Source organism: Myotis brandtii, unplaced genomic scaffold, assembly GCF_000412655.1.
Source record: "Myotis brandtii unplaced genomic scaffold, ASM41265v1 scaffold190, whole genome shotgun sequence".
Classification (NCBI taxonomy): domain Eukaryota; kingdom Metazoa; phylum Chordata; class Mammalia; order Chiroptera; family Vespertilionidae; genus Myotis; species Myotis brandtii.
The window spans coordinates 1669350-1697294 of NW_005357076.1; the positions used below are offsets into that span (position 1 = coordinate 1669350).

The following is a 27945-nucleotide window of genomic DNA, read 5'->3' on the forward strand; positions in this document are numbered from 1 at the left end:
TGAAGCCCAAACCCCAACAACATAATTCATTTATTTATTTCTGCACAATCAAGGAGGCCAGCGGGGCTGACATGCCACGGTTATTTGAATGGCGAGTGAAACGATGAACTGAGTCCTCAGCAGTGGTGCCCTTTCCGCCGTGAGCTAGGCGGTCTGGGCATGCTCATCTCCTTGTCAGCCGTTCACGCCACAGAGCTCCCTGGGCAGCCCTCTCGTGGCCCCTGCCTGCTGGACCTGCCTCTCTCCTCTCCAGCCAGGCCAGGCATGTGTCCAGGACATTGGTTGAGGTTCCAGGCTCCTACTTAGAGGGTCCTTGGAGCTCAGGAGAATGAGAACGCCAGTCCTTATCCTTGGATTGTTCTCAGCCTCAACAGGCAAGGTGGCCGACCGGTGCGGTGAAGCTTGTCTAGTTTGGGTCTCTCTGATTTGGCATTGGTGCCGGCTAGCTCAAGATCTAGTCTTACATTGCCCTGCCTGTTACTCATTTCTTCACATTCACCTTCCTGAGTTGGTAGTGGTTGAGGCAGGAAGTTAGTGAGTCACCAGGAGGTCCCACAAAGGGGGCCACAAGCTCTGAAATCAGAGGTGTGAGCCCTCCAGCCTTCGCTGCCATTGTTGCCCCACCCACTACCAGAGATAAGGTCTGGGTGGAGTTGAGGAGGGGGACCTGGATGCAGCGAGAGGGATGGGCGGGGAGGATGGGGATGCAGGTGATGGACTAAAACTCTGTATCAGTTCTCATCTCCGGCCTCCAAGGGTTGTTTGACTTAGAACAGGATATTTTCCTAGGCCCGTGCCTGCTGTTCCTACCTCATTGACTTTATTTAGCCACTTTATAGTTAACATTCCTCTATGGATAAGAACAACTTGCCTTGGAGTCCCTTCAATCACTGTAGCCATGGGTGCCTTGATTAAAGAAATTCTTCTAGCCTCTACGTGCCTGAAGACCTGCACTTCACTGATGTCCTGGCTCAGACCCAGCTCATAAGCAAGGGCATCGCATTCCTTGAAGTGGCTCCTTCAGTCCAGGCTGCTAGTCCACTGCCTGGAGGAAGCAGAATGCGGCAAAATGGCGGCGGCAGGGTAGTCTGTGTGGCAAGCCCCCGCCAGATGGAAGCTGGTGTCTCCCAGGCTCTTCCATTCAGCACCAGGAGCCCAGGCCCAGGACTATCACCAGGAGAGCTCCTCTGGCTTGTCCATCCAGCTCTGGTGGTTTCTTCTGTAGGGAGTTTCCCACAGGCCCAGGCTTGAGGCCCGAAGGCCTGGCCTCCGCTCCCTGGTGCTGATGTAACCCGGCCTTGGCAGGGCCCCGCTGCACACGGGCCATTGACATGCGTATGTTTTGATTTTGCGGTGCCTGCGTGAAACTAGAGCCACCTGTCAGGAACATGAGTAAAGTGGATGTGACGCTGATTCTGCGGGGCTGTTACCCGTGGGGAGAAGGAACTTCTGTCCAGCTTCCCGCGAGACCCCGAGGGCCTTACCTCTGCCTCAAGGATGTCCCTCCAGCCCAACTCAGCCTACTGCCAAGTTCCTATTTAGGAAGAGCCTGTGGGAGAGGCCCGGCCCTGGTGTAACTGAAAACACATTTCCCTCCCGGGGTTATGTTTCTGTGTTGCTTCTGTCCAGGGCCAGACCTCTGGGTTTGGGGGTAGCTCTCTGCATTTGGCCTTGTGACATTCAGGTGGTCTTTGTGTTGGAATTCTCTAAGTGCATGACCTAGAAATAGTGAGGCCTCCAGTCACCTATTTCTCTCATTAACAATAGGATGGCCTTAAGCGCATACCCCGCCCCCCCCTTCTGCAGCATCATCTCTGTGCACTTACCCTCAGGTCCTCTTCTGTCTCCTTTAGTTCACCACAAACTCCACAGTGATGTTCTCCTTAGGAAGTTGTACGTATTCTCTCCCATTCCAGGGGTGCAAAGCCTTCCTTTGTTTTTATTTGGGGGCAGATGAAAAAGGAAATCTATAAATGGATTATTGTTTACAGAAATTGCTTCCTTCCCCAGGGGCCCCCGTGTCCTACTCAGAGAATCCATCAGCACTTCCACGGGGACAGGCAGTCCTGTTGGGGGGAAGGGGACCAGATGGGGCTTGACAACACTTGATCCCTTGAGCACACTTAGCGGTTCTGGAAGCCACAGGTGGGGTGTGAGCTCACCTCCCCCTTTGCCTGGGGCAGGTGCAGTGTCTGTTTCTTGGTTCCGCAGCAGGTACTGTGTTCAGTCCCTCCTGAAAGAAGAAGGAAGAGGAACGAGACTGAAACAGGGATGATATATCACAGGCACATGACTAACCTCCAGGCCATTAAAGCCAGGACTGAAAGTGAAGGTGTGAAAGCTCAACGAAAGAGATAGGGCTACTGGTGGAGCAGTCACAAAAGAGACCCAGCCCAGAGGCACCAGGAAATATGGGGGAGCACTCTCTTATCCCTATCCCTCAGCAAGGTCCCTTTCAAAGATCTTCACCCCAGGGCCCCGAGTCATTCCCCCTAAAAGCCTCACTCCCATATTAGATATGTTATCTTTGAATAGATCTAAAATTTTGGAAATCTGTTTATGTTTTTATTCCACATCTTTGGGGTAATGATTTTTTTTAAGTTTGCACTTAATTTGTTTCACTTGAAGCATGCTTTCTGCAGTTTGTGATGTGCTGGGATTTGTTTAACAAATCTATGCTAACTTTATAGCCAATACCTTTATGAAGGAGGCTCAGGTTGGCCACTCAGGGGGACCTCCAGCACCATGGCTTGTTGCTAGTGACAGGTTAAGCATTTTGTCCACGACACCCAGTTCCTAACCTAGAGTTCTTTTAAGGAGTGAAGGCAAATGTTCTGGTTCCTGTGACTTATCAACGTCTACATTACCCACCAGGCCTGGAATGTCCTGCTCATTTACCACCATCTGATCTCCCGCCACCTGCCTTCAGGTTCAAGGAAGACTCCCTAGTGTCTTCCGTAAAGACCAGGGCAATGAGCCGAGGTAGCCTATCTTCCCCCGCCTCGTCCCTGAATAAGTGGCCATTCTTCTCCTCTGTTTGGCTTCCTCACTGGAATGTAACTGAAGATTCATTTATTTATTTATTATTTATTTATATATTTTTTTGGTTTTAGAGTCTTACCATGTAATAGTTAACTTTCTCTCCAACATATCTGGTTACAAGTCGGGGCTTGACCTGCTATTTTTGTGAATTGTGCTATTATTCTGACTAGGATTAGCTGTCCTTGGACACGATAAATTGTGTGTGGGGGTGTTGTGTGTGTTCATAGGGTGATTAATTCTTAAAATTTCTTTTAGGTATATGCTAAGTCTTGAAATTGAGCACATTTAAATTGTTTCCAGGATTGCCAACTATTTTAACTCCGTTAATCTACTATTTTATACACACACACACACATAGACATACACTTTCACACAACTTGGAACATGGCAGGCATTCTGTAATTATTTCTTGGTTGGATAAATCAGTTATGAAAATGGAGAAATTATGTAGTATGCCTTTTAAATTTTTCCCTATTTTATAAGATTTGGAATTGTGGGTGAAATTTACTTAATTTTGATCACAATGCAGCCTCCTTCGTCATATTTTCTATTTATGAATGAGCAAGCACTAGGGAAATCCCTTGTTATTCAGCTTGTATCTTGGCTGAGGTGGCTTTGCTGGACATAAAAACCATTTGTTCATTATTGTTATTATTATGTTGAGATAAGTTTTCAGCAATACATAATCCTAGCAATAATTGTAGCCAAGGGAATAATTTTTAATACTTTTATTTGGGTTATGTTTATGTGTGTGTATGTGTTTGAATATATGCATATATAAAAACATGGTTTAGGAGCTGGATATTTAAATCAAGAATCTTTAATAATAGCTGAAGTATACTAGGTTCTAACTATGTGCCAGCCCTCCGCTGTGATTTATATGCATTATCTCACTTAATTATTACAATGACCCTACCCAAACTTGGCACTGTTATTAATTCCACTTTAAAGTGGCAGACACTGTGGGTTAAGGCAAGTTGAGTGGCCTGCATGAGGGCATAAAGTTGGAACGAGGAACTCAGTTGTTCCAACCCAGGCAAATTGGTTCCAGGACCAAGAGGAAATAGAATCGGCGATAAGAGGGAACCTTAGCTAGTGCCTTCATCTTGGCACAAATATTAGCTTTCTGTACTTTATTTTATGGAAACTGGATTCAGTAGAGATTCCCTGGGCACCTACCACACTCTAGGCAGTGTGCTAATCAGACTGTCAGACTGGCTACGAGGTGCTGAGAAGCTTCCAGAAGCTTCTGTTCAGATTGGACTGTATGGGCACATGTTTGCACAGCCCCATCCTGTGGGTCTTGTTGGCCTTTCTCCCTGGCATCTCTGCAAGGGCAGAGGTCACAGTATCAAGGCAGGTGAGAGGTTAGCCTAGTGTGGGATGAGTCAGGGTGGGGAAATGAATAGGCTCCCAAGACAGAACTGACATCAGGCAATGCTGTACTTGGGGGTAAAGCTAATTGGCTTAGTTGGGTGCTTCTGGGAGACAACAAGCAATTTCTATTGGCTGGTGGGTATAAGCTCTGCAGATCAGAGGCATTTATCCAGGTGAGGGAGGTTTGCTAGAAGCAGGGCTCCACTCTGTGTGGAGGCAGGGAGGCCAATGAAGGGCTCTCTGAAGTGGGATCAGGGCTCCGACTGGTAAGGTGGGGAACAAGGTGGCTTTCAACTTCCAGGAGGGAACACCAATGCCAGGATAGAGGGTTTGTCTGGCAAAGTAAACACATGTGATGGGAGTTAGATAGTGAGACGCAGTTGTTGCTTATTCCACACACAGACAATGTCACCCTAATCACAGATGGTGTCCCTACAATGGACCTCTACAAATATCCTCATCAGTGGAAAGTGGCTCCCAATACAATTATTCTCACTTCCTTTGTAATCTCATTTATCCTCTTAGCTTCTAGATATATAGATGAAACCCACGCTTCCATCTCCACCCAGACCTCTCTCTTGAACCCAGTATCATCTATTCACCTGCTACTCAACATCTCTATTTGAATGTCTCATCTCCCAGACTTACTTCATCCAGAATAGAATCCCTGTTGACTATAAATCTGTTTTCTCCCATTGCATTGTTGGCTATGCCATCATCCCATTGCTCAGGCTAAAAACTTCGCAGCCACCCTTGACTCCTTTCTTTTTCTCCTGTACCACATTCCCTTCAGCAGGAAATCCTCTTGGTTCGACTTTCAAAATATGCCCAGAATCTGAGCACTTCTCATCACCTATGTACTCACTATCAGCTCCAAACCACCATCCATTATCTCCTATTGCATCAGCCTTATAACTGGTCTGCATGCTCGGACCTTACCCCTTCCTGCCCTCCAGTCTGTCTCCAATAAAGCAGGCAGAACAGCCTCCTGAAGCATGAATCAAACCCTGTCATCCCCGCATAAACCTCTCCAGACATCCCACTTACCAGGACAAAGTCCTTGCAAAGGCCTCGAGGTTTCGGTGGCCTCACCGGCCTCTCCTACTCCTCAGTGGGTCACACTCCCTTCGGCTGGCCCAGGGCTTTGCGCTGGCTTCTCCCTCTGGCTGGAATGCGCTTCCCCTGGGAGCTGCATGGCTTCCCGCTATCAAAGCCTCAGGTCTGCTCAGTGTTAAGTTCTCGGTGAGACCTCTCTCTAAAACATTAGAAATACATTTTAGAAAAGGGATTGAAAGCAAACTTTTAATTGACACATAAGATACAAACATAAAGTGTGCATCTAATAAATGGACAGCTGGTTAAATATCCACAAAGCCAACACCTAGAGAACCAGGACCCAGAGTCAGAAACGGCACATCATCGGGACCCCAGGAGCCCCTTTTCGTGTCAGGCAGCAGTGTGCCAGGGTCTGCTCGGGGCTGTGTGGGGAGAATTGGCATCTCCGCAGCCGAGTTCTCCAGTTTATGAAGATGGCGCACCTCTACTAAGGGGCTGCCTTATGATTCCACAGTTTTCCTGGCAAGTGCAGGGAAATCAAGAAGAAAGTGAATATGCTCCTGCATTGCTCTGGGGCTTCTGAGGCCCCTACAGGGAGGAAATGCACTAATTCACATTCTCTAGGAAGGACCTAGATGTTCTTTGTTTCATGGGGCGAATGAGGTTTCTGTGTGGAAAATATCAGAACTGCATTTCTAAAAGTTGCATCACTCTCCCCTCCACACCGCATACATCACATCCTTAGCTGCACTCCCGCAGGCTTTGCACTCAATGGCACTTTCTGTCACTGCCTCTTTTCCGTAGAACTGTGTGAGCACTGGGAAGCCACAGCATCTAGCACAGCCCCCGACTCATGGCAGGGCCTCAGTGCTGTTGAATAAAGGCATACATTGGCCTCAGCCTAGCCTGGCCTGTCTTTGATACAGACAGCTGGGTGGGGCCCGAACCAGCAACTTACACTTTGGGGTGATTTGGGTGCTGAAACGTCTTCTTCTGCTACTGTGCATGGTTCTTGTGCCAGACGGGAGAGCTTTGACACCATGTAGATTTACATGAAACTTGGCTCCATGAAACTTTGACTCCATGAAACTTGGAATTCAAAGCGCTATAATCCTTGGCGAGGACGTGTGGAGGCTGGTTAGAGTTGGTTATAAACCATTCTGAGTGGCGGAAAATCCAGCCAGGGTGCTGCTGGAATTCACAAATCATAATAGAAACCCTTGCATTGAAACGAACCTGCTAAACCTCAGTGTCCCATTCGGGCGGACGTCATTGAGAATCTTCTTTTCTTCCCCTTGAATCTGCTCTCAGTAGCTTTCTTGCCTCCCCTGTGCCGCCCGCGCTGCCCTAATGACTAACGCCCACCGAAGGGAAAGCACTTCCCTGAACACGGTTTCAAATGAAGAGAGACTTAATCCATGAACTATTAACAGGGATTCCGTTCCCCTCTGGCCCTGGTAATTTCTAGAACATTGAATTAAACAGTTCTCAGACCTTTACAAATTCTCAAGGCAAACATTATTAGCAAAGAGAAGCCCGTACCGCATGTTAGAAGATTGCCAGAAAATGTCAATGGGATTTCTGGATAAAACAAAAAAAGGGTGAAACTCCTCCTCCCCATCTTCTCCCCCCACCCTCTCTCCCTTCTTTCCTCCCCTCCTCCCTCTCTCCCACCCCCCCCTCCCTCTCTCCCCCTAACATGATTAGAAAGTCATTTCATGTGTCTTCTGTGTTTGGTCAATCAAAGGCAAATGTACATGATTGATGGTGACAGGGAACACATTTAACTCATTATTCTTTACTTTGCAGCAAAATGATTTGTGTAAACTGTCTGCCTAGCATTAAAGGTAAAACAAACTTAGAAACCCCAAAATGTTATATATTTGTCTAATATTTTCCTTTCGGTTTTATAGCTGTAATCACATATGGATTCTTTTATTTGGCACTTGGCATGGATTGAACACAGGGGAGGGTAGCCAGAAAGATTACATAACTTACCACAGCCGGTGCCCATGAGGACGGAGCAGACGCCACAGTGACCAGCACGCACCATGAAATCCAGAGGCTGCCACTCACCCCGGCCCCTGTCAGCTGCCAGGATATTGTCATTCACGTGGCACGAGGCCCTCTTGGCCAAGCCTCTGGTCAAACATCAAAATGGGCTCTTTCAGGGACTATTGGCCTTTAACTAATTGCCTGCATTTCTGAGCACACCTGCGTGCCCACAGGCTGAGTCCTCCTGGCTGGACCACTTCCTGTTTCTAACTTAGGTATTATGGGTGCCACCCACCGTCTGTGACTTTTCAAGCCAAATCTCAAAATGCTATTAAGCCATTAGGAATAAAATCTCAGGTTCCCTTATTATAATATCTATGGGTCATCATGCTCTAAAGCCGTGGTCGGCAAACTGCAGCTTGAGAGCCACATGCAGCTTTTTGGCCCCTCGAGTGTGGCTCTTCCATAAAACACCACGTGTGCGTGCACGTACAGTGCAATTGAAACTTCGTGGCCCATGCGCAGAAGTTGGTTTTCGGCCTGGGCGAGTCTATTTTGAAGAAGTATTGTTGATATTTGGCTCTGTTGACTAATGAGTTTGTCGACCACTGCTCTAAAGGATACCAAGTGTAACCTATGCCCACAACAAGGATGAGGAACCTTTGAATTCCTTTGAGATGATTATTCTACATCCCTAGGGGCTGCAAAGTAAGGAACTACCACTGATTTGATACAGTGGGTATTTTATCAAGAACTTTCAAATGATACTAGTACCTAAGTGTGTATATCACGTTATAGTTTATAAGATGTGCCAATGCGAAGTAGCTGTTGTTTCTGACCTTCCTCATCTGTAGAGCAAAAGAAATGGGAGAAGAGGAAAGGGGAGGATAAGACGACTGGCTTCTCGTTGCACAGCTGTACGGGGAATGGTAGTGCGAGGGCCAGAATCCACTATGCTCTTAGCTCAGAGCTTCGCCTGCTATTACACATTGCTTCCTCTAGGAATGCTTGAAATAGAAACACTGCTTGGTTTTGTATTCAAGGCTTCTAAGAATAGAAATCACTTTTCAATACCTGACAGTGTGGTATCCTCAGTTTACCCAACCATATCCAACTACATGGCATAGAAATTAAGAAGCATTGCCAAGGTAGAAAGTGGATCCTTCCCTTCGTGGTGCCTTAACCTGAAAAGGACCAGGCTGCCTGTCTTCCCTAGACCACAGTGCCTTGCCACGTGGGAGAATTTGCTGCTCCAGTCAGTGCTGCCACTGAGCAGCGAGGGGGTGATGACCTATTTGTTGAAGATGAATGTAAGAAAGCTAAAAGAACTTAGTCCTGACCATCTGAAGGAAGGAACGAGTGAGTCAGAATGCAGGATGGTGGGTTTCCAACACAGGGAGGTAGGTCTCAGTAAAGAAGGCATGAGATCTAGAGGGTTGAACAGTGATGATAACAGGAAGAAAGGAACACTTCTCAGAGGGAAGGTAGAGCTAACCTTAATCTCTGCAGGCATCTTCTGATCATCATAAAGTATTATAGTAACTCAAACAATTTGGGCACAGGGAGTGGGGCACTGAATTGATGTCCTCTAGAGATTAGTAGAGAAATCCAGTTCCATTCACCTAGAATTTCTTTTGGCCATTTTCCTTTATAGGAAAATGCTTAAAGTAGGTGTTGTTTCTGACCTTCCTCATCTGTAGAGCAAAAGATTCAAAAGTAATTTTAGTTGTCCAGATACTGTATCTCCTTCTTTAATTTTACCTTATATTAAAGTTTATGTGTGGGTACAAACTTTTCTGCATTTTAACACATGAGTCTGGCCACTACCAGACTCAGAACATAGATCAGTCTCAGTAACCCCACTTTTCAGTCATAGCCTTGCTGCACCCCTGACCCCCATCCCCTGACAATCACTATTTGTTCTCTCTCAATATACTTTTGTCTTTTTGCAAATGTCTTGCAAATGGAATCATACAATATATAACCTTTGAGACTGGCTTTTTCAGTTAGTATAATTCCCTTGATATCCATCCAGATTATTGTGTGTATCAATATTTCACTCCTTTCTACTGCTGAAAATGATGGCATTTTATAGACTTGCTTTGGTTTGTTTACCATTCATTCATTTAATGGCTTTGAGGTTGCTTTCAGTTTGGGGTGAATATGAATAGAGCTGATAAAACATTTGTATAGAAATTTATATGGACATAAGTTTTAATTTCTCCAAGGCAAATACTTAGAAGTAGAATCGTTGGATTGTAGGATAAGTGTTTAATTTTAAAAGACACCGCAAACGTTTTTTTCAGAAATGGCTGTGCCACTTATGATTTGCACCAACAATGTACGAGAGTTCTTGTTGCTCTGCATTCTTGTCAACACTTGGTATTGTCAGTATCTTTAATTTTAGTCATTCAAGTGTGTGTGTAGTGGTATCTCATTGTGGTTTTAATATGTATTCCCCTAATAGCTAATGATGTTGAACATCTTATCTTATGCTTATTTGTCATCTGTGTATCCTTTTGTGAAGAGTATGGCCTATTTTTGTCATAGGCTTTGTTGTTTTAAGCAGTTTTAGTTAGGTTCACAAGAAAATTAAGTGGAGGTACAGAGATTTCCCATAACCCCCTGCGCTCACACCGGCATAGTTTCCCCATTATCAACATCAACATTGTTTAACAACTGAGCAATTGATAAACCCTCTTTCCCCTAATCCCTGGCAAATACTGATCTTTTTACTCTCTCCATAAGTTTTGTCTTTTCCAGAATGTCATATACTTGGAATTATACATATGTATGATTTATATATATAATCAATCATATGTAGTCTTATTAGATGGGTTTCTTTAACGTAGTAATATGGTTTTCAGGTCCTTCCATGTCTTTTTATGGCTTGATAGTTCATTTTTTAGCACTTAATAATATTCCGTTGTCTGGATGAGCCACAGTTTTTTCATCAGTTCCCCTATTGAAGGACATCTTAGTTGCTTCCACATTTGGGCTATAAGGAATAAAACTGCTATAAACCTCCATGAGCAGGTTTTTGTGTGGACATAAGTTTTCAAATCTTTTGGGTAAACACCAAGGAGTTTGATTGCTGGATCATACGGTAAAACTATGTTTAGTTTTGAAAGAAACCACCCAACTGTCTTCCTAAATGACTGTACTAATTTGCAGTTCCACCAGCAACAAGTGAGCTGCTGTTGTTCCACATCCTCACCGGCATTTACTGTGATCGGTGTTGGGACCACTTTTTAAATGATGCTGTCTGGTTTTTAACTTCTAGTTTAAAAGTGTCTCATATATTCTGGCTATCTGGTTGGAAATGGGATTTGTAAATATTTTCTCCCAGTCGGTAGCCTGTGTTTTTATTTTCTTGATACTGTCTTTCCTGAATCAAAGTTCTTAATTTTGAAACATTAGGAAGTTTTCTCAGCATGTTAAATGTCAAGTATCTATGTGACCTGACAATTGCCCTCACAGATATCTACCCAGGAGAAATGAAAGCGTATGTATTAATGTCCCAGGGCTGCTCTGATACATTTCCACAAATCTAGCTGCTGGTAATAACACACTTTTTTTTCTCTGAAATCAGTTTCACTGGACAGAAGTCAAGGTGTTGGCAAGGCTGGCTCCTCGGAAAGCTGTTTCCCTGCACATTCTCACTTCCGTAGGCTGCCTGCATTCCTTGGCTCATGACTCCTTCCTCACATCACTCTCACCTTTTGCTTAGATGTCACATGTCCTATTTCCTCCTAATTTGTCAAATCTCCACCTGCCTCCTTATAAGAGTACTTGAGATTTCAATTACGGCCACTTGGATAATACAGGCAAACCTCAGAGATATTGGGGTTTGGTTCCAGACCACCATAATAAAATGAGTTTTACAATTAAGTGGGTCATAATCTTTTTTGCTGGTGGAGGATCTTGCCTTCAACTTGTAAGAAACACAATAGCTGTGAAGGGCAGTAAAGCAAAGCACAATAAGACAAGGTATGTGTGTACAAAATCATCTCACACCCACAGATCCTTAAGTTGAATCATATCTGCAAAGTCCCTTTTGTCATATAAGGTAACAGACAGTCACAGGTTCCAAGGATTAGGGCATGGTTATCCTTAGGGGTCATTATTTAGCCTACCATTTTCCTGGTCCTCAAAGATTCATATTGATCCTCACGCAGAATACATTCATCCCATCCTAACATCCTTAAATTTTTCAATCCTACAGCATGAATTCAAATTCAAAACCTCATGTAAATATCATCAATTCTAAAGTCCTAAGTTTCATCATCTAAATCACTTATGGGCAACACTCTGGCATAATGCATGCTAGGGCAAAATTCCTTCCATTGGTGGAATTGTAAAACCAGAATGCCTTTAACGCATCATGGTAAGATGGCCATAGGACAACAGTGATAAGCATTCCCATTCCAAAGGAAAGAAAATGGAAGAAGAAAGGAGCTACCAGCCCCAAGAACCTTCACAATGTAATGAGAAAATTCCATTAAGTTTCAAGATCTGGAAATAATCCTCTGCGGCTTAAAATTGCCATTAGGTAATGTGATTCCTCCAAGTGTATTCTTTTTCAAATTGTTTTGGCTAGGCTAGTGTTTTCGGCTTTTCAAATGAATTTTAGGATCAGATGGTATCTGCAAAAATTCCTACTGACATTTTTATTTGAATTGTGTTAAACGTATAGACCAATTTGGGGGAGCATCAGCATCCACATGGATTCCAATCTATGAAAATGGTCTATTTATTTAGATAATCTTTAACTTCTTTCATCAGTGTTTTGTAGTTTTCAGCAAACAGATTCTGTACATTTTTGTTAGATTTATACATGAATATTACTTTGGGGGATGCTATTTTTAATGGCATCTTTAAGAAATTCAGTTTCTAGTTGTTCACTGGTGGTGTGTGGAAATACACATTATTTTCCTGTATTGACCTTGTATTCTGCCGCCATATTGTGCTGGCTTGCACTTCTTGCAGGATGTTGCATAGAAAGAGTGAAGGAGTATGTCTTTGATTTGTCTCCACTCTTAAGCGGGACCAAATTCAGTGTTTCACCATTAAGTATCATGTCAGCTATAGGTATATAAGGTTAGTCCTTCTTTTGAGGTTGAGGAAATTCTTTTCTATTAATTTGATGAGAGTTTTACCATGAGTGGGTATTGAATTTTATCAAATGCTTTTTGTACATCAGTTGATATAATCATGTTGTTTTCATTCTTTAGACTGTTAGTATGGTGAATTGCATTGACTGATTTGAGATGATTGAACCAGTCACTATGCATTCCAGGATAAACCCCAGTTGCTCCTAGTGTGATACACATACCCAGGCACACACATATGTACATACGTGTATATACATATGTATAGGTGTGTATATATTTATATTGATATATGGGTGGATTTGGTTTACTAATGTTTTTATGAAGATTTTTTGTGTATATGTTTTCAAGTGGATTTTGTTCTATATATTTCTTATACTGTCCATGTCTGATTTTAGTTGGCTTCAGAAAATGAGTAGGAAAGTGTTTTCCTTTCTATTCTCTGGAAGGGATTGTGTAGAATTGATGATATTTTTTCTTCAAGTGTTTAATAGAATTCACTAATGAAACCATCTGGACCTGAATTTCTTTTCCCAAAGGTTTTTAAAGACTAATTCAATTTCTTTAATAGTTATAGGTCTATTCAGGTTATTTATGTAATCTTGGGTGAGTTGTGGCAGTTTAAGGGGTTTGAGGAATTAGTTTAATTTAACTGAGTTGCTCAATTTATGTACGTAACGTTGTTCATAATTCCCCATTATTGTCCATTTAATGTCTGCATGGTATGTAGTGATAACCTCTCTCTCATTCCTGGTTTTGTAATACGTGTCTTCTTTCTTTCTTTTGTCTGTTGTACTACATGTAAATTTCGCTGATCTTTTCAATGAATCTGCTTTTAATTTTGTTCTTTTTTTTTAACTATATATATAGTTAAAAAATGTTATAGCAGCGATGTTCATAGCAGCGCTATTTAGAGATCTCTTTACCTTCCACATTTTTTTGTTGGTTTTCCTTGTGTTATGCATTATTACATCTGCATACATTGAAAACCCATCAGACAATATTATAACTTTAGCTTTCAACCATCAAACATATTTTAAAGAACTCAACAGAAGTATAGTATTTTATATTTATTCTGATACTTCCCATTTCTGTTTTTCTCTCTTCATTCCGGATGTTTCAATTTTCCTTTTGGTATCATTCCATTCTTTCTGAACAAAATCCCCCCACCCCCAATTCTTTTAGAGCAGCCTGCTGGTAAATACAATTTTTCTTCATTTGAGAATGTCTTTATTTCACCATCATTCCTGAAGGACATTTTTGATGAATAGAAAATTCTGGGTTAACAAATCTTTTTCTTTTAGTACTTTAAAAGCATTGTTTTCCCCTGACTGGTGTGTCTCAGTTGGTTGGGCATCTTCCTGTGCACGGAAAGGTTGTGGGTTCCATTCCCACTGGGAGGCATGCAGGAGTCAGCCAATCGATGTTTCCCTCTCACATGGATGTTTCTCTCTCCCTCTCTTTCTCTCAAAATCAATTTCCTAAAAAAAAAAATGTTGTTTTCCTTCTTGGCTTCATTAGTTCTGATGAGAAATCCATAGTTATTTGAATTACCGTTCACCTAGAAGTAATGAGTTGTTCTTCTCTGGTTGCTTTTAATGTTTTCGTTTTGTCCTTGGTTTCCTGTCATCTGATTGGTTGAGCATTATTTCTTTGTGTTTATGCTGTTGGGGCTAACTGAGATTCTTGGACCTCTAGGTTTCTCTTTGGTGGAATTTGGGAAGTTTTCATTCATTATTTCTTCAAACATTTTTTCTGTATCACACAATTTCTGCTCTCCTTCTGGATTTCCTATAAGACAAAAGGTGGGCCTTTTTCTAATATTCCCCAGACCTTAAGGCTCTATTCATTTTTTAAATCTTTTTTCTCTCTATTGTTCAAATTGCACAATTTTTGTTGATCTAAATTTAAGTTTATTGATTCCCTTCTCTATAATCTCCATTCTGTTATTTAGCCCATCTATAATACCAGGTGTACCATTCAATAATGAGGATTTTTGTAATCAAAGAAAACATGATAATTTCAAGAGAAACATCAAAAGTGCTTTTTTCAAAGTAATGTCCATTGCTAGCTACAAATTTCCCCATCTTTCAGGCAATTTGTGGATACCGTCCCAATAGAACTTTTCTTGTTTTGAGGCAAACCATTCAGTGACCCAATTTTCCACTTCGTCGTATGTTTTGAAGTGCTGCTCAGAAAGTGCATGTGCCATCGATCAGAACAAGTGGTAATCTGAAGGAGCAAGGTCTGGTGGATACAGCGGGTGGGTTAATACTTCCCAGGCAAGATCTTTTAATGTGTCTTTAACCGGTTTTGAAGTGTGTGATGGAGCGTCATCATAAAGCAAAATTACTTTGCCGTGTCTTCTGGAACATTCTGGTCATTTCACAATCAAAGCGTGGTTCATATTGATTATTTGTTGTCGGGAGTGATCAGTATTAACAGTTTCACCTGGTTTTAGAAGCTCATAATACACCACACCTTCCTGATCCCACCAAACGCAGAGCATTGTCTTCTTTCCATAGCGATTTGGCCTTGCAGTCGATGTTGATGGTTGACCTGGATCAACCAATGATTTTGTGCATTTGGGATTCTCAAAATAAATTCACTTTTCATCGCCAGTCACAATTCAATACAGAAAAGCCTTTCTTTCATGCCGTTGAAGCATCATTTTACTGATGACTTTTCGGTTTTCCATTTGTCTTTCATTCAGTTGATGTGGCACCCATTTTCCTTCCTTTAAAATATTGCCTATTGATTGTAAAGGATCAGAAATTGTTTGCTGAGCAACGTTTAATCTTTCTGCAAGTTGTTTTTGAGTTTGACATGCATCTTCATCCAATAATGCTTGTAATTGTTGGTCTTCAAACTTTTTTGGTTGACCTGGACGTTCTTTGTCTTTCACATCAAAATCATCACTTTAAAGCGTTTAAATCAGCGTTCACAAGTATCTTGAGATGGAGCATGTTCACCATAAGCTTCCTGAAGTATATGATAACTTTCAGCAGCACTTTTCTTCAAAATAAAGTAATGAATTATAACTTTCCACAAATGCTCACTTTTTGGCATGAAATTCGACATTTTTAAGTGTAAAAATAACCCCCCACAATTGCTCACTTTTTGGCATGAAATTCGACATTTTTTAAGTGTAAAAATATAATGTTAACACCTTCAGCAAATTCAGCATATGACTTTTTGAAGCTTGTTGTCAATACAACAAAATAGCATACATATCAAATCACATATATAATAACATATGTGTAACTCCATCTATTGAAAAAAATCCGCATTATTAACCAGTACACCTAGTACATTAGTTATTGTATTTTCAATTTGAGAATTTCCATATAATTCTTCATTTTATCTTGTTTCTTTACTAAGGCTTTCAATCTTTCAATTCTTTATAAAAGTGTTCTCATTTAGTTATTGAAATATTTTTATAATAGCTTTAAGGCCCTTAGTTAGACAATTCTAATATCTGTGCCATCTAGGCCTTAGATGCAAGTTGAGATATTTTCTGATTATTCCTATGCCAAGTAATTTTTTTATTATATCCTGAACATCTTGATTATTTTATTATGGAACTCTGAGTCTTGTATAAATCTTACAAAAATGTTGATAATTTTATTTTGGCACAAAATTGACCTGTTTGATTTTAGGCTGCAAGTTCTGCCCAAGCTTCTATGGCATGTGATTCCAATGGTAGTTGGGTTTTCAAAGCATTGGCATTGCTCTTTGAATCTGTCCCATATCCGTCTTAGACTGGGCCGTAGACTATGTTATAGTTTAGTTCTCAAAATTTATATATGCTGTGTAAGGTCGGTTCCATTCATGCACACAGCTCAGGGTGGGCCCAGAAATTCATAATCAATCATAAGGGGCTACTTTTCCAAGTCCTCTTTCTCTGTGATCTCCAGGGAACTTTCAATTTCATGGAGTTTTCCTTTTTGATATTCTGACCAAAGATCTGGGGCTTTAAAAAATGTTGCTTTGCTATTTCAGTGACTGGGGACAACCAATGGGAGGACAAAGAGAGATAAAAAGCAACAGGACTGCCCTGGCCGGTGTGGCTAAGTTGGTTGAGCATTGTTCCATGCATCAAAAAGTCGCAGGTTCAATTCCCGGTAAGGGCCCATGCCCAGCTTGTGGGTTCAATCTCCGGTCGATGGGAGGCAACGGATCCATGTATCTCTTTCACATCTTTGTTTCTTTCTCTCTCTTTCTCTCCCTTCCTCTCTCTATTAAAGTAATAACATATTTTTTAAAAGAAGATAACAGGGCTTTGCCCCACTCTCTTGGGGCCTCCAATCCTCTAGCCAGAGAAGGTTCTCCTACCTCCTTCCAGCTCCCATTCCTGCCTTCCCTGCTGCCACTACTGCTGCTGCTGCTACTGCTACCACTACCACTTGATGGCTTGGTGGGGAGAGGGGTGGAATGTGAGAAACTAATTTAAAAACAAAAAGATAAGCCATGGTTTGCCCCATTTTCTCTAAGTGTTAGGAATTCCCTGACTGCTTTTTGAGCCGGAATGAGAGCTTTTCTTGGAGCTTGCTCTGCTCACATCCTGGTGCTCACTTAGGAGATTTGGGCTGCCTTAAGGTCATGGCAAAGGATACCAGAGGAAAAACGATGGTAAACTCACTGCTGATTTGGTGGTCCTTCCCATTCTGGTCATTTCCCCTAATCTGCCAGCTGCTTTTTACTTCTCAGAGCTTTCAAATAGCCGCTCCATGCATTCTGTCCAAATGTGGTAGATGCAGTTAGTGGAGGATACAGGGTGGAGTGTGCTTACTCCATCTCATCCAGAACAGAAGCCCAGAGAGCACCACAGACGTCATATTCCATGTTTGTCCTTTACAGCCGGACCAGGGAGATTATTGCCTCCAAGCTGCTGCCATTGTCATCATGTCCTTTAGCATATTTAATAATCATTCCCTTTGGGATGAGTTTGAGGTAGTCCGCCTTTACATCACAGGCTAATGGTGTGGTAAACCGTGGGGCAGGGGAATCCAGCACCGCTCCCGGTAGAACAATGTGAGGTGGCTGTTTCAACTTCAGGCTCATCTGGCTGATTTAGAGAAACTTTGGGACACCAGTAAAATGATGCCGAGATCAAATTAGGCATCTATCTGCCAACTTGAAAAATGACATGAGATAAAACCTTTCAACTGGGTATAATTTTTGTAGTTTTTATCATTAACTGCCACATGTGTTTCACAGTAACAAGTGTGATGCAGTCCCACTGATAAGGGTTTCAAGTTCAAAGAAATACAGGTGCCCTGCCCTGACACTGTGCTTTGTGTGCACTAGGCAATGGGGCGTAGGATGGAAGTGGATGGCATTAATTGACATGTGCGTGAGAGATATTACTTCCTCCCTTTTCCCCATACTGTGTCAGCAGGTAGGGCATCTCTGTCCACTGAGAAGTAACATATATCTCTATGCCCATGACCTTGGTTTGCAAAAGCTCTTTGCTGTCAGTCTGACAACAGAAGTCTGTATTTCATCCCAGCCTCCATATTTATGGCATTGCTTTTTAGGACAGTGGATTGAATCAAGTCCCTCCTTTGTCTATATGTGACAAAGGAAGTATCATTTCTTAAGGAGTTTCTATGCATTTCTTGTTTTAGCTAAACTTTGGTAGTGAGATGGCCATTTATTTTAGTGGTTGGGTATTTTTTCTTCTCCTTGAATAGACTAGTGAGGAAAGAACGAGTGAGAGGGGAATTTTCGGTGCTCCTTTCAGAATTCAGATTAGGTATTAGACTTGACCATCCAAAGATCATGGTATGTATTTCTCTATTCAGATATACCCATGGACCACTGTGTTATCTAAATTTGCCAGCACAGCCCTCCCTCTGCCTGCCCTCCCTCCCTGTACAGTGTGAGAGGACAGTTGTGTAGTTGTGCAGTGGGCCAAGGAATGGGTAGGAGAAGAGCTGTAAGACTGATTTAGCACATGATTTGTAGCAAGACCTTGGACTGATCACTCAACCTTTCTGAGCTTTATCTTCACTGTGAAAAGTGGTTGGAGACATAATCGGTGTATGAGTGCACCTAACCCCCTTCTTCCTTCTTAGGAGAGGGTGGTACTATTTGGGTTTCTGTTTGTGATGAGACTGGGGACTGGGTTTTGCTTGGGTCACTAATGGGAGAAGAAAGAAGGATGAACCTAATATAAAGTTAGCCTCTGGGGTGGCCTAAAAGCATCCTTCCCTATAGTGCTTACAATTCTGTGTTGCCAACATCTTTGTAAATGACTAATGTTGGGGGAGGTCCCTGGAACTCTTTGTGGCGAGATAGAGTTAGCAGAATTTTCTGCTTGAATACATTTTCTAGGGCAGAGGCATTGTTCATCAGCTTAAGTGACACTGGTCCTTTCAACTCCGCCAACCCCTCTGTCAGAACCCACCCCCGCCCTGGGGGCTGGAAGATTCTATCTGCTCAGACAAGAGAAAGCAGGGATGCTGGGTGCATCTGTCTGGCTTTTCCCAGGCCTCTGCAGTGCATGGAGGCGCTCTATTCTTTCCTATATGTAATGAAAGCCCATCTAACAAGCGCAGCCTTGCCCGGGACAGAGCCTGTGCTGGCTTAACTGAGAGGAGACTGTGCTGGAATGAGTAACTTGTGAGAAGTCAGAGAGCAGCAATCCCCTGGGTCCTGCCTGAAGGACTGAAACTGCTCATGATCAGTGAGCATAGGGACAGAGAGGCCTCTCCCTGCCCCAAGCTGGACCGTCACAAGTCCTCTCTCTTCTTGCCTCGTACCACCTGCAGGGTGAGGGCTAGTCTGGCAGCTTCCTGGGGATACTGAGCTATAACAAGTGCTAAACTGATTCCAGAAATCCAACAAGGAGAAAAGTATGCCCTCCAGGACTGTTCTGAGGAGGCATACAATTAATTCGTGGTTGAAAGGAATGCTTTGGTGAATTCTTTGGGGTCGGAGGGACGGGATCCCTTCTCCCAAGAGGCCTGTTCAGGAAACAACAGGTATTTTCTAACGTGCCTCCTAAGATGAATCCACATAACCCCAGGCTTTCATTTTGGTGCAGGGAGTATGCAGAATGGGGGCTGGACTGAACTGCTGTGGCCAGTAGAGGCTGAGGTCTCTTACCAGTGGTCAATCTTCTCTCTTATCTCCCCACCCGGTGCTCAGCCTCTCCAAATAAAATCTGAACAGGTATTTTTAGCGATAATGTTCGAACAAGCGGGGCTGGACTGAACTGCTGCGGCACGTAGAGGCTGAGGTCTCTTACAAGTGGTCAATCTCCTCTCTTATCTCCCCACCCGGTGCTCAGCCTCTCCTCCAAACACAATCTGAACAGGTATTTTTAGCGATAATGTTCGAACAAGCACCAGGTTACTAGCATGCCTATCCTGCGGACCAAGGATGCTCCAGGCATCAAAATCAGTCTTGAGATGAGGCTGGAAACCAGGAGCAAAGCCATTTGCTGGGAAGGAGAAGGAGAGATAAGAATAGAGTGAAGGATGTGGGCAAGAGTCAAGTCCCGGAACCAGAGGAGCTAATCCAGTCGGGGCTCCTCTCAGAAAGCCAGGCTGAGTCTTTCTACATCACTTTAAAGTTGCTGTCCACACATGGCCCTTCTTTTATTTTGGGAGACCATCATTTCCTCCAAATATTTAACCTATGTGTTGTCATCGTACCTATTCAGAGTGAACTGCTGGGAGAGGTGGAGAGGAGGAGAGGAAGGGAGACACCCCAGAACACTGCTTTCTTCAGGAGACAGATTCAAGCTGCTTAGTGTTTCCCTTCAGGCCAGAGGATCATCTCATGACCAGCGATGTTCCAGGCTTTTCTAGAATCAGCTAAAAAATAGGAAGCCATGGATCACAAGCCCAATTTCTAAAAGGCCTGTGTTCCTTGGAGTGAGCAGCAGGGATGTCATCATTGTCACCATCACCATCACCACCATCATTACCATCACCTTCACCGTCATCATCATTATCCCCATCCCCACCCCCATCATCATCACTCATTATTACTTAAAATGATAGCTGACATTTATAGAACATCTATAGGGGGCATACTCAATAAATGCCATCTTTTAGTGTGATCCAACCACCAGAGCACCTGGCACCCGGCACTATGTTAAACACTTCCCATGTCTCTCTTCATTTCAGCTGCCTTCCTCGGAGGTAGGTACCACCATTGCTCTCATTTTGCAGGTGAGGGGATTGAGGTTTGGAGGGGTTACACAGGTTGCCCAGAGGCACTCGGTGAGATTGGGATCTGAACCCAGAGCCTGAATGTGCTTCTGTACTTTGTACATTGCTCCTGCACGCAGGATCATGGTCCCTCTGAAAAGGAAACTGCTACACCCAGCTAAATACCTCAGCAATTTATAGGCTGCCCATTTTCAATTTCTGCACCAAATGTCTTTTTGATGAGGCCTAACACCCACTCTCGGGAGCGGCAGAGGGGAATTTCTGAAGTCATTTCTAACTTCCTGTAAAAATATTCTCTAGCTGGCAAGAGATTTTCCAGATAACAATGAATACACAATAAAGCGGGCGCCTCTGCCTTGGATACCTGGCTCGCAAATAACCCATTTGGCTCCCCCATCACCCTGATACCTACCGCGAGCACAATTTATGCTCGCGGCCGGAATGGTTCTCTTCAGCCAGCAAGCAAAAGTTTATGGGCGAAGCCTTTGCTCTGAAATGAAATCTGGTCTCTTTGGCTCGCCTTTATTAGGCCGTATTGTACAGCGATAGGAGACATAAGTATTCAGAATCTGCTGTCACTAGAACGGGACTGAGTTGGCAAGTGCTTTCATCCTCACACTCAGCACTGTGTCCTAAAATGGGAAAGTTGAATAGAAATTAGGGATACAAATGAGGGCCATTTTCTGAAACTTTATTTTTAATTGAATTAAATATAGCCACATTATTGTTCTCCCGTTACACAGCCCACATTGAAATGGAGACTAAGCTATCAGTGGGGTCACTGGATCAATGGAGAGAGACTATGCTGATAAATCTGGATCCTTGAAATATTGTTTTGACTAATTACCACAGCAACCCAACCACTTGGATACCCATCTTGTACTTAATTAGCTACAATCTTGCTCTATCTGGCTCCGGTATTTAGTGATACTCTTGGAAGAGATTCTTTTTCATCTCTGACTCAAATGCTTTGGCTATGATTGATTCTCCTTAATCTCTGGTCCATAAGGGCATGATGGAAAATACTTGTTCGCTGTCCTTCACTGTCTTTGGGAATAGATCCTGGTACTCAAAGTGTGGTCCATGTTTGGGCAGCATCAATGTTGTGTGGGGAGCTTGTCAGAAATGCAATTTTAGACCCCACCCCAGGACCACAACATCAGAAACTGCATTTGTCTAAGACCTTGGGTGATTCCCATGCACAAGCACTGAACTCAGAGGCTCAGAAGACTAGTTAAAGAAGCTCTTAAGTGTGCCCCCTGGTGAGATATCACCCCAACTGTTAACATCAGTGGATGCAGTGGGATTCTCGCCAAACCGCTAAAATTCTGAAGGTTCTGCAAAAGCATAAGCTACTCTAATGGTTTGTCTCATCCAAAGTAAGCTCGTAATTCCTGTGCTGACTCCCATGCTTTTTGAACTTGTTTCATCTCCTCCCAGTTCTAAATATACAAATAAATAAGCCACCAATGGGTTATTTTTGGCCTCAATTTGAGAATTTAGAAGTAATGGCATTGCCAAATATAGTCTTTAATGGGCTCAGTCTATTTGCTGTTGCATTGTTGTTTGATTCCAATGTTGATTCATTGGAAACATCGGAATTTATAAAATGAAGACAAGGGACAAATGAAGGGCGAAGTCCCATGAGGAAGATAGCATGGGCCTGAGAAAGGGGGCTCCTCTCCGTAGGGATGGCGGTGGGACTCCTCGCCAGCAGGATGAAGGACTTCGGTGAGGTTGCTGGTGATGCACCAGCTCCTGAGAGTTGCTTCTTTCAAATCCAAGCCTCCATGTTACTGGGTTTTGAATTTAGAAAACTGTAAGCCACTTGCTAATGAGTAGCCCAAGATGCTCTGTGATGACAAAATTGCTCAGAAGAATATTGCTTATGGTCAGAAGTTTTCTGGGAAGTTTAAAAAAGGACCCAATTACACGTGCTCCCTGTTCGATCTCAAGAATGAATTGTTCAGCATTTGGAGGCAGAGTAGGTTCATTCCATGGTCTGACTCTAAATGCTATGAAGAGATCGGTGCTTGTGATTAGATGCCTGGGGAAATGGTGCATGCCACTTTGTGTCTTCCTCCAGTTTTTTCTTGTTCAGTTCAGTTTAACAAATACTATTTAAGCACCTCTTACAAGGGACCGTGCTGCTTGTTCTAGAAGATGCAAAGTTCAGTGCACAAAAGAGGGGCTCATGTTCCCAATTCTGCTTTCTTGTAGTTCTTGTGAGCGGTTAGGAGACTCAAATGCTGTGATGGTGGCTTATGTAGGTACTGGCTGCTTCCTTTGGGCCAGGCAGTGCTCTGTGCATTCTACCTGGGTCATCTGTCCAGCCTCCCAGCGTCCCTGGAGGTGAGCACCATCAGTGTTCCCGTTAAGGCGAGGCGGAGCACACCAGCTGGGGAAATGCAGAGCAGCCTCGCCAGTGAGGAGGCGCCTACTGCGAACTTTTAGGAAGCTGGACTTTGACCACTGGGAATGGCCATAGAGAGAGCTGTTGGTGCAGAAGGATCAAGGGAGACGCCGTGGCAGGAAGCCAGGGAGAGCAAGGTTTAGATCGGCACTGCCCATCTCCATGAGCTGCTCCTTAGAAAGTGGGTTCTGTGACTAAACACCAAGTTTTCCCCCTGGAGACGTACAGTTCATCCTAATGTGTTAAATACTCCAAGTATTGCCCTAAAAAATCCCATTTGACTTTGTTAAATCCAGTGCTTCCCAAATTTATTTCATCCATTCAAACATATCATTGAGCTACTACTATGATCCCTGCATTGTTCCAGGCACTGGAGATCCAGAAAAAATTCTGCCTTCAAAATGGCCTCCATTTTAACGGGGACACCCTAGAACAGCGGTTCTCAACCTGTGGGTCGCGACCCCTTTGAGGGTTGAACCACCCTTTCACAGGGGTCGCCTAAGACCATCGGAAAACACATATATAATTACATATTGTTTTTGTGATTAATCACTATGCTTTAATTATGTTCAATTTGTAACAATGAAATTGGGGTCACCACAACCTGAGGAACTGTATTAAAGGGTCGCGGCATTAGGAAGGTTGAGAACCACTGCCCTAGAACCTGCTCTTCACCGACTCTTACATTCAAGGTCACACCCGTTAGTCACTTACTTTGGAAAATCTTACTTGAGAACAATTCAACTCCACGGACCCCTGGGGAAACTGGGCAGGAAGGGTTGTAAGAGGGTGGCTAGCACAACCACAGGCCACAGGCGCCATCCCTGGAGGGTCCTGGGAACTGTTTGCTGCCCGCCCACCCAGAGATAAGGAAGAACATGAGAGGAAGCGCTTTGAAACTTAAAGCAATTGGCAGATAGATTTGATATCCGTTGAATCTCATGATGAAAATGTTGGACTTGTACTTTGCATGTCTTGTTTTTTCATTTCTTTTTTCTTCTTCTTGTTTTGGAATTCGTTTTTGTTAGTTTTCCGAAGGTTTTGCCTGCAGAAGAATAGGTATTAGAAATAAAAATAAAAGCCTGGTCCCTCACCTCACGTGGGCTGAGGAGCTCTGTCCCCGGAAATCCCGTGTGTGGGGCTGAAGTGTCGCCGGGAAGGTTGCTCAGCCTGCGGGAGAGCATGTATTTCCTGCTCCCTCTACCAGGTTAGAATTGTTTTAGGGGTATTTTAAGAACCTTATTATTTAAAACAAAAATGAGGATGCTGTTAACCATTAGCAGGATTGCAAAAACAAAGTCATATTTGGATAGACAGTAATTAGGCCAATCTTTAAAAAAAGTCTGACATCTCTTAAGCATAAACACCTTTGCTACATTCAAGAAAAAAATAAGAGAGTAGAAGATCCTTTTGTATTGAAAAAAAGCACCCATTTTCTGCCACATAAGTAACACTTTCTTAAATAATTTCTAAATAATTGTTCTTTAAAAAAATTTTTTTTTATTGATTTCAAATAGGAAGGGAAAGAGATAGAGATAGAGAAACATCAATGATGAGAGAATCATGGATCAGCCATCCCCTGTACACCCCCTACTGGGAATCAAGCCCAAAATCTGGGCATGTGCCCCGACCAGAAATCGAATCATGACCTCCTGGTTCATAGATGGATGCTTAACCACTGAGCCACGCTGGCTGAGCAATAATTATTCTTTTTAAAAGTTCTCGTATCATACTTCCTGCTAACCATTCTTTTACCTCCAGTCCCTCTGGCACTTTTTGTTTCTTCTGAAATAATCTGGGCTGGGGAACATAGTGGGGAAATGCCATGTACGCTAATGCTTTGTGGTGTGGTCTGTTCTCTCTCTAAATACCTCATATGGACTCATTTTTTTCATAATGTGTGATGGAAGAAATCTTATTTGATAGTCTGCAGCCCACTAGTCTGGGAATAAGAGACTTGGCTCAAGTCTACCCCAAAATGTGTCTTTGGAGTTGTTTATTTATTCGTCCAGCGCTCAAGCAACCAGTTATCTGGCATTCCATCATCAAATCTCAAATAATTTGTTTTAATTGACATTGTCCTGAAGCCTTTGGAAAAATCCGAGATCCTTTTTTCCTGCCCTCACATTCTGGACAATGCAGTCTGAAATGGGCTATAATTGAGGGATGCCAAATGGTTATGGAGTCCCCAACGTGCAATGCTGCTATCGGAAGGGCCGCCGACCTGCGTTCACGTCCAAGGACAGCCGTGGTGGGCAATTTGGCACAAGAAAGAAACATATTCTGAAAGGTGCACAGTACCACTCATTCCCCATCTCTTCTGCATCTTTCCTTTGATTTCAACTGGATCACCAGTTTCCCCCACCCCCAGAAAGCGGTGCATGGAGGCAGTCCCTGTCCCTCCACCTGTGAGGACCTAAGCGAGCAAAATTCAAACGTGTTGTTTTTTAGTTCAAATGTGTTGTTTTTTAATTCTGTGAGTTGGTTGGGGGGGGGGGCTGTAAATTATACTGAAGAACGTAGAGGCTGGGAAGGGAGAGAGAAAGAGAGAGCCACATGCCCATGGATAACAACTGGGGCACGTTTGTTAACATGGGAACTTAGAAGGAAACAAAGGAGAGACAGAACCCAGCTGCCCAGAGATAAAGTCTTCTCAACATTCGGTTGCCCTCAGCATCGTTCTTTCCAGCAAGAGACCCTTAGATGCAGCGTGAAAGCGGATGTGTCCCAGGGACAGAGCGCGCTCGTGCTGCTGAAGGAGGGGACAGTGACCCCACTCATTTTAGTCACCAGCCACACACTCATCAGCCCGGAGCCCAGAAATGCTGCTTCCATTTATAATTGTCATCGGGGGCCTGACACTTTCTGTGGACTCTCTCTTTTTTGTAAGAATAAATATGTTTTGATGGGATCTAAGGTACCTTGGCCAGTTGATGTCAGTGCACTGTTTTAGATTGTCACACTATAAAGACTGTCACATTATAAGAGGAAGAATATTAGCTGAGAATTTAGATACATTTTTTAAAAAAAATTATAAATGTAGCCCTGGCTGGTTTGGCTCAGTGGATAGAGCGTGGGCCTGTGGACTGAAGGGTCTCAGGTTCGATTCCAGTCAAGGGCATGTACCTTGGTTGCGGACACATCCCCAGTAGGGAGTGTGCAGGAGGTAGCTGATCAATGTTTCTCTCTCATTGATGTTTCTAACTCTCTATACCTCTCCTTTCCTCTCTGTGAAAAATCAATAAAATATATTTTTTAAAAAATTATAAATGTAACAACAACCTGCTATTAGACTGGCCTCCTACTACCAGTTTTGGGCAATGTTCGCGTGTGCATTACGACTCACCTCTTCTTATTGCAGCTATTAAAATAATGGTCATTGGTTTTCGTAGTTCCTTTCAGTTCATTGTTTTTGATGTACACAATAGAACATATATTTGGATTAAAACAGTGTGCTTGTTTTCAATTAAACACGGATTGGAATGTGATCATCTTTGGAATTATTTAGATGACTCTGGAGGTAGGGATAGACTTTTACAAAATTATTTGGCTGCAATCAACATGGTTATCCTGACTCATTGCTGGGACAGAAATCGCGATGCTTGTAACGCAGCCCAGCCAGGATGGTTGATTCTCCACATTCACCGGGCTGTTAACATTGGAGAAACGTAGTTTCACGCTAATCAGGGAAAGCATAAAATAGAAAAGGTGTCATTACCGACCGATCATTAGTAACACGTGCAGAATTGGAATCAAGAAGGTGTTCCTTCCCCCAGAGCCAAGGCGGATGGTTCCAGTTGGAAGGTGCCTTTGATGACGGAGCCATCAGCCCATGGACTGGTGGACAGCCATTTTCTTGGGGGTGGAACTCACTGGTTGAAAAATTAGATAATGAAGGGCCGATGAATAAGACCGTGAGAAGTGTAGACGAGCTGGCCAGTGGCTCGATTCCTTTTCTCCCAGAGGAGTCTGTGGGTTTTTGATGCACAGGTCACCCACACATCTTTCTAGGTGCTTTTCTGGAACAGCTGGAGTTTGATGGGACAGGCGGAGGACAACTTGGTGCCTCAGGCAATGTTTTGCCTTTGACAGATTGCTGAATGACTGGCAAATTAATTTTGGCGCCTTTCCCTAAGTCGTTTTGGTCCCATTCCTTCATTTTTCTGCAGGGAAGTGTTCACATTGCAGTTAAAAATACGTTGACAACACAGATGTGGAGAACAGCATGTACTATTTTAGGAAAGAACTGGAGGCTGGGATGGTTCCATTGTATAGAATAGAAGAGATGCTGTCATATTCTGAGAGGAAGCCTGAAGTCTTCCAGCTTGAAGCGAGATCATTGTTACTCCTGCTGACCTCTCCCAAAGTCATGGGTTCCAGGGTTTAGGATTTTGAATCTTGGAGGGTGTTCTGATCTGATATTTCCCCCTTAGGTGCTTATATACAGAAAGTCTTTCCTGGCCCCTAAACTTTAGCATCACTGCTTTCCTATATTGACCCTGTCATTTCTAGCAAGAGGTAATATGGTAGGTGATTAAGAACATGAACTCTGGCCCTACCTGGTTTGGCTCAGTGAATAGAGCATCAGCCTGCAGACTGAAGGGTCCTGGGTTCAATTCTGGTCAAGGGCACAAGCCTGGGGTTGTGGGCTTGATCCCCAGTAGGGGGCGTGCAGGAGGCAGCCAATCAATGATTCTCTCTCATCATTGATGTTTCTATCTCTCTCTCCCTCTCCCTTTCTCTCTGAAATCAATTATATATATAT

The 27945-nt window shown here is 43.3% G+C and overlaps 1 protein-coding gene across 32 annotated transcripts in view; it reads left to right on the plus strand.

Annotated features, from left to right (window-relative positions):
- KCNMA1 (potassium channel, calcium activated large conductance subfamily M alpha, member 1) overlaps window positions 1–27945 on the plus strand; it is a 697075-nt gene that overhangs the window by 505008 nt on the left and 164122 nt on the right. The window lies entirely within an intron of this gene.